Consider the following 11135-nt stretch of genomic DNA (forward strand, 5'->3'; position numbering starts at 1 on the left):
TCCTATAGTTTGTCTATTTTTAGGTTGTTTAATACAGAGAGTAAATCCAGTCCCTGTTTTTTCATTTTGGTTGGAAGTTCTTGTCTGCTACGCATTGGTGGTTGTGTTGATATCTCTGGCATACTTACTGAATCTTGAAATGTTTGTTTATATAGGGTTTTTTTTTTTTCAAGTTATCTAGGTATGATAGGTTCTTGATTAAAGGGTTATTACACTGTAAAAATGGTTACTCTTTGCCAATTAATTAAACCCTCCCAAGCTTAGTTAACTTTAAATTGACTTATTCCTATCTTTACATATTTGCTTAGTCATTAAAAATTCTGCAAGCAATTGGAACACGTATCAGATGTGGATGCCACCTGTATGGGTTAATCTTGCTCATCTATCATTCAAAGTAATTTAAGATGTCCCTAGGCAGTCTTGTACTTAATCCTAAATTGCTAGCACAGAATAAGGATATCAATAAATTGTACTATATATTTTAACTATATTAAAAAATCTCATGCTTGGTTTCCCTTCTAGTCTCTGCACTAGTCTTATTGGTAACTTTTTCAACTTTTACTTTAGATTTGGGGGGTACATGTACGGGTTTGTTACATGGGTATATTGCTTGATATTGACGTTTGGGGTATGAATGATTCCATCACCCAGTAGCGAGCATAGTACCCAAAGGATAGTCATTCAACCCTTATCTCCCTGCCTTCTTTCCCCTACTAGTAGTCCCGAGTTTCTATTGTTGCCATCTTTATGTGCATTAATACCCAATGTTTAGCACTCACTTATAAGTGAGAACATACAGTATTTGGTTTTCTGTTTTTTGTTTTAATTTGCTTGGGATTATGGACTCCAGCTACATCCATGTTGCAAGAGGCATGATTTCATTCTTTTTATGGCTGTATAGTATTTCATGGTGTATATTTACCACATTTTCTTTACGTACTGTTGGGTATAAACAAAACGTGGTACATATACCATGAAATACTACTTCTTTGTCCACTGTTAATCGGCACCTAGATTGATTCCATGTCTTTGCTATTGTGAATACTGCTGCAATGAATGTGAGGAGGCAGCTGTCTTTTTGGCAGAATGATTTGCTTTCTTTTGGATATATTCCCAGTAATGGGATTACTGGGTTAAATAGTAGTTCTGTTAGTTCTGTTTTAAGTTCTTTGAGAAGTCTTGAAACTATTTTCCATGGTGGCTGAACTAATTTGCATTCCCACCAACCATGTATTAGTGCTCCCTTTTCTTTGCAGCCTCGCCAGCATCTACTGATTTTAGGCTTTTAATAATAGCCATTCTGACTGGTGTGAGTTGGTATCACACTATGGTTTTAATTTGCATTTCTCTGATAATTAGTGATATGGAGCATTTTTCCATATGTTTGTTGGCTGCTTCTTAGTTTTTCTTTTTTTTTTGCTTTTTTAGAAATATATGTTCATGTATTTAGCCCAATTTTAGAAGGGGTTGTTTGTTTTTTCCCTGTTGAGTTGTTTAAGTTCCTTATAGATTCTGAATATTAGACCTTTGTTAGATGCATAGCTTGTGAATATTTTTTCCTGTTTCATAGGTTGTCTGTTTACTTTGTGGGTAGTTTCTTTTGGTATACAGAGCTCTTTAGTTTAATTAGGTCCCACTTATGAGTGCTTGTTTTTGTTGAGGGTTTTTTAGAGTTGCTTTTAAGGACTTAGTCATAATTTCTGTTGATTGATCAATGTCGAGAATGGTGTTTCCTAGGTTTTATTCTAGGATTCTTATAGTTTGAAGTCTTACATTTAAATATTTAATACATCTTGAATTAGTTTTTGTATATGGTGAAATTTAGGGGTCAATTTTCAATCTTTTGCATATGGCTGGCCAGCTATCCCAGCACTATTTATTGAATAGACAGTCCTTTTCCCATTGTTTATTTTTGTCTATTTTGTTGAAGAACAGATTGATGTAGGTGTGTGGCTTTATTTCTGGGCTCTCTATTCTGTTCCATTGGCCTAGGTGTCTGTTTTTGTATCAGTACCATACTGTTTTGGTTACTGTAGCCTTACAGTATAGTTTGAAGTCAGATAATGTGGTACTTTGTTCTTTTTGCTTAGTATTGCTTTGGCTATTCAGGCTCTTTTTTGGTTTTATATTCATTGTAGATTACTTTTTTCTATCATAGTTCTGTGAAAAATGGCATTGTTAGTTTGGTAGGAATCATATTGAATATGTAGATTGCTTTGGGCAGTATGGCCATTTTAAGGATATTGATTCTTCCAATTCATGAGCATGGAATGTTTTACCATTTGTTTATATCATCTGTGATTTCTTTTAGCAGTGTTTTGTAATTCTCCTTGTAGAGATCTTTCACCTCCTTGGTTAGATGTATTCTTAGATATTTTATTTTTTGTGTATGAGCTAGTTTTACTATTGAGTTAGTTCCCAATATGACCATCTTGATTGTATATGATGAAAGCCCATGTATATGATATATGTATAATATATATGTATACTAACCCACATTTATATTCAAACATCTATAATTGCTTCTGTATTTATCCATCTACATATACACTGAGCTAAACTTCAGTTTATAGTGATATCTCTGACTAAGGCAGCTTACATGGCTCATTCTAGTTTTTTTCTTCTTGTCTACCTGTAATTTCTCTCTCAGACTATGAGAAGTTTGGCCCTTAGAATCTACCCTTCATTTACTTATTAGTTAAACCCACTTATATAGGAAAACTATTTCAGTATTATAGATCTGTAAATTTTCTCCATGAGAAAGACACTTATCCTCTAGAGTCCAGTGATTGTGTGCAGTTCCTTTTGTCTTCTTCTGAATGCCGCTTTCCTAAATTATTCATATCAGCTTCATCCATACCTCCACCACTCCCTGCTTTCTTCAGCACAGTTATGAGTAATATCTATAATCCCATTAGTTTCAATTATACAATAAGCATTCTTTTCTATCCTTGGGTCCCTGATACCTGTCTGTACTTTAAGTTATCATACATTAAAGTTTATTCTTTCTGATACGCAGACACGAATTTGAGAAATGCAAGCATCATGCATTTGTTCCCCCACTCCTAAATAATTCCCTGTGCTTGCCCTAGTCAAACACTCTACCTTTCTCAAATCCTTGACAATAACAGATCTATATTTTGAACCTATAGTTTTACTTTTTTTTCCAAATTTCATATGAATGAAATTATACAGTATGTATACTATGGGTTTGGCTTTTGGAACTTGGTTAAAAAAGAAAAATCAGTAACATTAATTCACATTGTTGAGTGAATCAATAACTCATTCCTCTTTATCACTGAATAGTATTCCATTACGTGGAGAGACTCTCATTTTCTTTTCTGTTTCCCCGTTAAGGGACACCTTATTTTCTTTTCATTTTTAGAAATTATGAATAAAGTGCTGTGACCATTTACACATGTTTTTGTGTGAACGCATAAGGCTCTTATGGTAAGTCTATGTTTAACTTTATGAATATAAATCTCTATCCCAAATAGACTGTGCCATTTTGCATTCCCCATAAGGAATAAATAAGAGTACTTCTTACTCCAAATCCTGGCCAGAAATTTATTTTGTGTTTTGCATTTTTGGCATTCTAATATTGTATAGTGGTATTTCATTGTGGTTTTATATGAATTTCCCTAATGACAAATGACGTTGAGCCTATTTCCAAGTGTTTATTTGCCATCCATATATTTTCTGTGGTGTAGATCTTTTCAAATTTATGACAACTTTTAGAAAGTGGTTATTTGCTTTCTTATTGGTGAGTTTTAATATTCTTTATGGTTATTGGGTGAAAGTTCTTACATCCAGATATGGATTTTGCAAATATTTTTATTTAGAGTATGGCTTATCTTTTCATTATCTACACAATATTTTGCCAAGCAAAAGTTGCAATTTTTATAAAGTCCAGTGACACTTTTCTCTGTTGTTCATTGTACTTCTGATGTAGTAGCTATAAATTCATTCCCAAACATGAACATCAACACTGAGGCCCGTTGCGGGGCAGGGGGCTGGGGGAGGGATAGCATTATAAGAAATACCTAATGTAAATGACAAGTTGACAGGTGCAGCACACCAACATGGCACATGCATACCTATGTAACAAACCTGCACGTTGTGCACATATACCCTAGAACTTAAAGTATAATAATACTACTAATAATAATGATAATATTTCACATGCAAATCTCACCTTCCAGTATAGGAATTATTTGTTGAATGTCTATGATATGTCAGGCATTCTTCTAGGGACTAGAGATACAGGAATGAACAGGACAAAGTTCCAGCTCTCATGGACCTTGCATGCTTATGAAGGGAGACAGACAAGAACAAGTAAACAAATGAATAAGGTAACTTCAGGTAGTGATAAGTTATTATGGAGAAATATGTCAACTTAGATAATATTGTCTTGGAAGGCATCACTGGAGTGACATTTGACTTAAGATGGGGGAGTGGGGAGACAGAATTACTGTGCATAGCAAATAATTAATGAGGAGGTTATACTTCATTGTCTGAAGCTTCATTACCCCAAATTTAAAGAAAAAATAAAGAAGGCATACAAATGCATTACAGTATGAACGGAAAATGGTCTTGGCTGGGCGTGATGGCTCATGCCTGTAATCCCAGCACTTTGGGAGGCAAAGGCAGGAGGATCACTTGAAGTCAGGAGTTTGAGACCAGCCTGGCCAACATGGTGAAACCTCATCTCTACTAAAAAAAAAAAAAAAAAAAAAAAATAGCTGAACATGAAACGTGCACCTGTAGTCCCAGCTACTCAGGAGGCTGAGGCAGGAGAATCACTTGCATTTGGGAGGCAGATGTTGCAGTGAGCTGAAATTGGTCCACTGCTCTCCAGTGTGGGCGACAAAGTGAGACTCTGTCTCAAAAAACAAACAACAACAACAAACAAACAACAACAAAAAATGGCCCTAAGGTAGAAATGAACTTTGTCTGTATATTCAAGAAACATCAAGGCAAATGAAGAGTAATAGGAGATGAAGCAAGAGGCACAGACAGGAGGAACTCAGTCATGCAGGGACTTTTTGCTGTGGAAGTGTGGAATGTGAGTTTTATTCTAAGTACAATGGGAAGCCATAGGAAATTTTAAAAGGAAGAGAGTCATATGATTTGTGTTTTTATCATATAACATTTTTTTTTGCTTTGCTAACTGTGACTTATTCTTTAGGTGTCTTAGTTTCTTAGGTTAAATTACCATATATCACTCAACTTTTTACTGAATGAATGATACATGCATGAATGAATAAAAAATAATAATAAATTCATTCCTAAACACAAGGTTCTAGATATTCTTCTAGATATTCATCTAGAGGTTCTATATTTAGTTTTATATCTTACATTTAGTTTATAATTAATTTCTAGTTAATTTTTAAATGAGTATTACTTTTTTGAAGTTTTTATATGAATATACGATTGTTCCACCTCCTGGGCCCAAGTGATTCTCCTGCCTCAGCCTCCCGAGTAGCTAGGACTACAGGCACCTGCCACCACACCCAGCTCATTTTTGTATTTTTAGTAAAGAAGAGGTTTCACCATGTTGGCCAGGCTGGTCTCCAACTCCTGACTTCAGGTGATCTGCCCACCTCAGCCTCTCAAAGTGCTAGGATTACAGGCATGAGCCACCACGCCCAGCATCTATTGAATTTCTTTTGTTTTCTTGTCAAAATTAGTTGACTATGTTTGCATGTATCTCTTTATGAGCTCTCTATTCTGTTCAATTGATCTATGACAGCAGGTCAGTACCACACTGTCTTAATTAATGTGGATTTATAGTAAGACTTGACATTGGGTAATGTGAGTCCTTCAATTTTGTTCTTCTTTCAGAATTGCTTAGGCTATTCTATTTCTGTGGCTGTTCATATACATTTTGGATTCTTGTTCATTTTCACAAAAAGAATTTATTGTTGTTTTGTTTGAGATGTTATTCAAATGATAAACCGAGTTGGAGAGAAGTGATATCTTAACAATATTCTGCCTTTTAATATATAAACATAGTATATATCTCCAATTATTTAGGTCTCTGTTGACTTCTTTCACCAGTATTTTTCAGTTTTCAGCATTAAAACCCTGCACATATGTTGTTAGTTTATACCAAAGTATTTCATTTATTTTGTGTTCAATTTTTTTAAACTTCATATTTAAATTGTTTATCTCTGGAATATAAGAATGCAATTAACCTTTGCATATTAAACCTGTATGCTACTACTTTGCTAACCTCATTACCAGTTCCAAGAAATTTTATAGATTCTTTGGGATTTTCTACATAGATGGTCATGTCATTAGCAAATAAAGTGCTTTTTTCTTTTTCTACATTTTGTTTTAACTTAACCTTTTTAATTATTACGGGGATGTTCAAATGATCACTTTCATAATGAGTGAATCATTGTAGTTGATGTTTATTCAGGAGTTGGTCCATTTTCACCTAAGTAGTCCCATTAATGTGTGTAGAAACATCCGTAGTATTCCCTTTTCATCCTCTTGATGTCTGCAGTGTTTATAGTGATATCCCTTGTTTCATTCTTGATACTGGTAACTTGTGCCTTTTCTTTTTTCTTTGTCAGTCTTGCTAGAGAGTTGTTTATTTTACTAATCTTTTTAAAAAACAGCTTTTGGTTTGATTGATTTTCTCTATTCTTTTCCTATTTTTAATTTTGTTGATTTCTGCTCTAATTTTTGCTTATTTTAGGTTGAATTATTTGCTCATCTTTCTCTAGTTTCCTAAGATGCAAGCTTCAGTTATTAATTTTAGATCTTTCTTCTTTCTAAATGTATGTATTTAGCACTATAAATTTCCCTGTAAGCACTGCGTTAGCTGCATCCCACAAATTTTGATATGTCATTTTCATTTTTATTTACTTCTTTTTTTATATAATTTCTCTTGAGACTCACCCTTTGAGCCATAGATTATTTAGAAGTATATTGTTTACTTCCTGAATACTGGAAGATTGCCCATATATTTTTCTGTTATCGATCTCTAGCTTAATGCAGATACAGTCTAAGAATGCACATTGTATGACTTCTGTTTTCTCAATTTTAAAAATGTGTGTTCTAGACCAGAAAGTGATCTCTTTGGTTAATGTTTTATGCATACTTGAGAAGAATGCTTATGCAGTTTTTTCTAAATGAAGTGTTCTATAAATGTCATTTAGGTCAAGATTTTGATATTCCTTTTCAGTTTATTTATTACCCTTGCTAATTTTCTTCCTCCTTGTTTTATCAGTCATCGAGAGAGCAGTGTTTAATCTCCAAAGAAAATTGTGGGTGTGTATATTTCTCCATTTAAATCCATCATTTTTTTGCCATATATATTTTGAAACTCTATCTTAAAAGTTCATACTCATGAAAGATTGTATGTCTTTTTGAAGAATTTACTCTAACATCCCTCTTTATCCTTGAAATTTTCCTTGTTCTGAAACTTACCTAAAGTTAATATAGCTATTCTGGCTTTCTTTTGCTTAGTTTTGAATTAATTATTTTTCCCTATTTTCCCTTCAAACTGTCTAAATATCATTTTAATGATGTTTTCTTGTGCACAACATATAGATGGATGGGTTTTGCTTTTGTGCACAGTTTGACAATTTTTATCTTTTAAGTGGTTTGTTTAGAATATCTCCATTTAAAATTATTATTGATAAAGTTGGCTTAAAAGTTATCATTTTGCTCACTGTTTTCTATTCATTAAATCATTGTTTTTCTCCTACACTTTCTGATTTAAGTGAACTTTTTAATAATTCCATTTAAATTTTTCTATTACTTTTTTATTTATTAATATTATTTGTACGTCTTTTGGGAAGTTTTTAAATAATTGTCATAGGGCTTGCAATATACATTTCAAAATAATCTGAACCCCCCCTTTATATACTTACATACCACTTCATATGTAGTGAAATGACTTCATAATGGTTTATTGCCTATTCGCCTTCTCCTACTCTGCCATTGTTACCGTGTAGTTCAGTTCTATACATGCTCAGGCTGTAATCCTGCTGACAGTGATTGTCTGTCTCCATATCAAGGGATAACTGCTTTCCTGCAAACTTAGTTCTATTTTGGGTTCCAGGAAATCGGTTAATTTTACTTTCCTAGCTTTTTTTTTTCCCTCCTGAGTACAAGGGACGTATTTTCAGTGCTCTATTATCTTCAGGCTGAAACTGAAACTTAGTTCTTATATGTCAGTAGTGAGGTATCATGCGATTCTACACATGGCTTTGATGACCACATATCCTTGTGTCTCTCAAATCATTGTCTTATTTGTCTTTTCCTCTAAAATTTGCATTGTCTGCTTTTCGTTTCCTTTTGGGTATCCTAAAGACACTGCAGGTCTGCTCTCTTCAAAACAGAAGCCATCACGTACTCCATATCTTTCTTCTTATCATCTTTTGTGTCTCTGTTAATGGTCTCTCCTGAGACCCAACCTGAGATATTTCTAGACTATTTTCTGTATCTGCTACTCCATATGTAATCATTTCTCAAGTGTCCCTAAATAATTGTCTTTTATATTTATATTCCTATTGCTCTGATTAAGGGCTTTTCTCTCTCTCACTTGGGCACATTTTAAAGACCTCCATTACCTAGTCTCAATAATATCAAGCATTATTTTTCCTCTCCTGAAACACAATTTTTTTCCTTTGTGAGGCTACCTGCCTCAGACCTCTGAGGTTTGACAAGCTCTGCTTTCCTTGCCTAACACAGCCTACACCTTTGTGAAACGAGAACTTTTCCGTTCTAATAAGCCCTTAGCTGACTCCAAATCGTCCTACAACTTACTTATGATGCATGTTCATCTAGGAAAACTTTACAAAGCTCCATGGCCAAGGTAAGTGTGGGAGCTGGCAGGGAACCAGACTGATACCCCTCTCACCATGACCTACAATGCTTCATCTGTAGATAGGTCATTTTTCTGACAATAAGTTCCTGAAAGTCAAATAGTCTCTTATGTTTGTCTTTGTGTCTCCGGTATTTGAACTGACATTTCCCCCCCTTTTAACACCAGGCTGAAGTAAACAGAGATAAAGACAATTGTAACTACTGAGTTCCAACATCATTCTTCTTAAGAATATGACACGATTTCTCATGAGAGTTTCTTTAAGTATGGTCACTAGATTTAGTGTATTTACTTTGGGACTTTTTTAGTTTGAATTTTTTTTTTTTTTTTTTTTTTTTTTTTTTGAGACAGAGTCTCACTCTGTCGCCCGGGCTGGAGCTCAGTGGAGTGATCTCGGCTCACTGCAAGCTCCGCCTCCTGGGTTCCCGCCATTCTCCTGCCTCAGCCTCCCGAGTAGCTGGGACTCCAGGCGCCGCCACCACGTTGGCTAATTTTTTTGTATTTTTAGTAAAGATGGGGTTTCACCGTGTTAGCCAGGATGGTCTCAATCTCCTCATCTCGTGATCTGCCCGCCTTGGCCTCCCCAAGTGCTGAGATTACAGGCATGAGCCACCGCGCTTGGCTTTTTTTTTTTTTTTTTTGAGTCGGAGTTTCTCTCTTGTTGCCCAGGCTGGAGTGCAGTGGAGCGATCTCGGCTCACTGCAACCTCTGACTCGTGGGTTCAAGGATTCTCCTTCCAGCCTCCCGAGTAGCTGGGATTACAGGCGTGCCTCACCACGCCCAGCTAATTTTGTATTTTTAGTAGAGATGGGATTTATCCATGTTGGTCAGGTAGTTTGAACTTTTTTAATGCTTACGTTTTCCAACATTGAAAGAGTGGCATAGCTGGGCAGAAAAAACGTTAATTTTCATCTTGCCTCCACGTTTCTCAAATGCAGTGGAATGCCGCAGCTCTAACTACTCAGCTCTGAGACAAGTTAAAGTCAGAGTCTGCGTCCCATGTGCTTGTTCTGATCCCGGAAGTCCTGCTTCCGCGCTGCTCCAGATTCATTATATGGAACTGGGTGGTCCTGACATCTCTCTGCTGGGAACTGTGAGATCGGAATCCCCTCCCTGGCAGTTACACGAAACGACATTTGCCAGCATTTCCAGGGCAGAATGGCAGTTGTATTATCTATTTTTCAAAGATTTCACATGTTTTTAGTTTCCCCCTGAGCCTTATACTTTGTCATTAAAAAAATGTAAATGACATATTTAGGCTTTCATATCAGAAATGATTTTCAATTGTTAAATAATTTCCTGGCATGGCATGATGCTTTTCAAATAATGTCTGTAAGAGTCAATTTAAAAAGAAGAAGAAATATCACATCGAAGTCAGAACTGGTGTAGGCGCGGCCGTGAAAGCTGATCTGTCAGTGTGCGTCAGTAGTCACCTACCATTTCCCCATCCTGTGCGGCTTTCCTGGGCATAAATCGCCAATCCCCTGACTTGCCTAGAGGGTACATCATATCACACAGCAGGCATGACTATAGTCAATCATTTTTCCCTGTTAGTAGGATGCACATCAGTGTCAGTCTCTAAACATAAGAAAATACACTGCCCACTCTCCTCTCTATTGTTTGTCCCTTAGTGAATGCTCATAGCTAAATCTAAGAAAAATATCAAATAGCACCATTACTCCAAAGTGGGTGGGTTCACTTTGCATGCATATAGATGATAAATTATTGATGTTTGTATGGTGACAAGAAAAATAAAATTAAAAAGATGTGTCTAAAGGTTACCTAGAAGGTATTATAAACATTCTATTTTAAAATCAGATCTACACACTGCAGTTCCCCACAGTTTGAGAAAATCATCATATGTGAGTTAAGGGCTCATTTGCTAGATGATACTCTCTTACCTAATATTTGAAGGAAAAAGGATTATGAAACTCATTTCTGATTCAGGCAACTGAGTCACTATTTTAAAATCTCTGGTGCAGTTCATTTCATACTTGGACTGAGATCTTGTGATAGATTCGTTAGGTTCCAGGTTACCATGGTGACAAGTCATTATTTCTAAAAGTAATTTGACACATCTCAAGATTTTGGCCCTTCTGAATTCCTATATGGTGCTACAAAGAAAAAGTGTTAGTTAACTTTAGAAATATTTCCAGTAGACATAGCAAGGAAAAACTACAATGTTTGCCTTCAGAGCTGCTAGTCCTAGAGAAAACTTAATTGAGAGTTTTTAGGAAAAGTGTTCTATGGGGACATATGCCACACATTTATTTATTTTTTAATCTGTCAAGCT

The 11135-nt window shown here is 35.4% G+C and overlaps 1 long non-coding RNA gene across 1 annotated transcript in view; it reads right to left on the reverse strand.

The window, feature by feature from the left end:
• The window catches only part of LOC139360093 (uncharacterized), a 54318-nt gene extending 43471 nt beyond the window's left edge, over positions 1 to 10847 (reverse strand). The window contains exons 1-2 of the long non-coding RNA XR_011617199.1: positions 10744 to 10847; positions 4196 to 4308 (exon numbers count right to left, since the gene is read on the reverse strand). This is a non-coding gene — a long non-coding RNA (uncharacterized lncRNA). The remainder of the gene's footprint in view (positions 1 to 4195; positions 4309 to 10743) is intronic.
• Between the last annotated feature and the right edge of the window lie 288 nt (positions 10848 to 11135).

The sequence above is a fragment of the Macaca nemestrina genome, chromosome 19 (assembly GCF_043159975.1).
Source record: "Macaca nemestrina isolate mMacNem1 chromosome 19, mMacNem.hap1, whole genome shotgun sequence".
NCBI classification, from domain to species: Eukaryota; Metazoa; Chordata; class Mammalia; order Primates; family Cercopithecidae; genus Macaca; species Macaca nemestrina.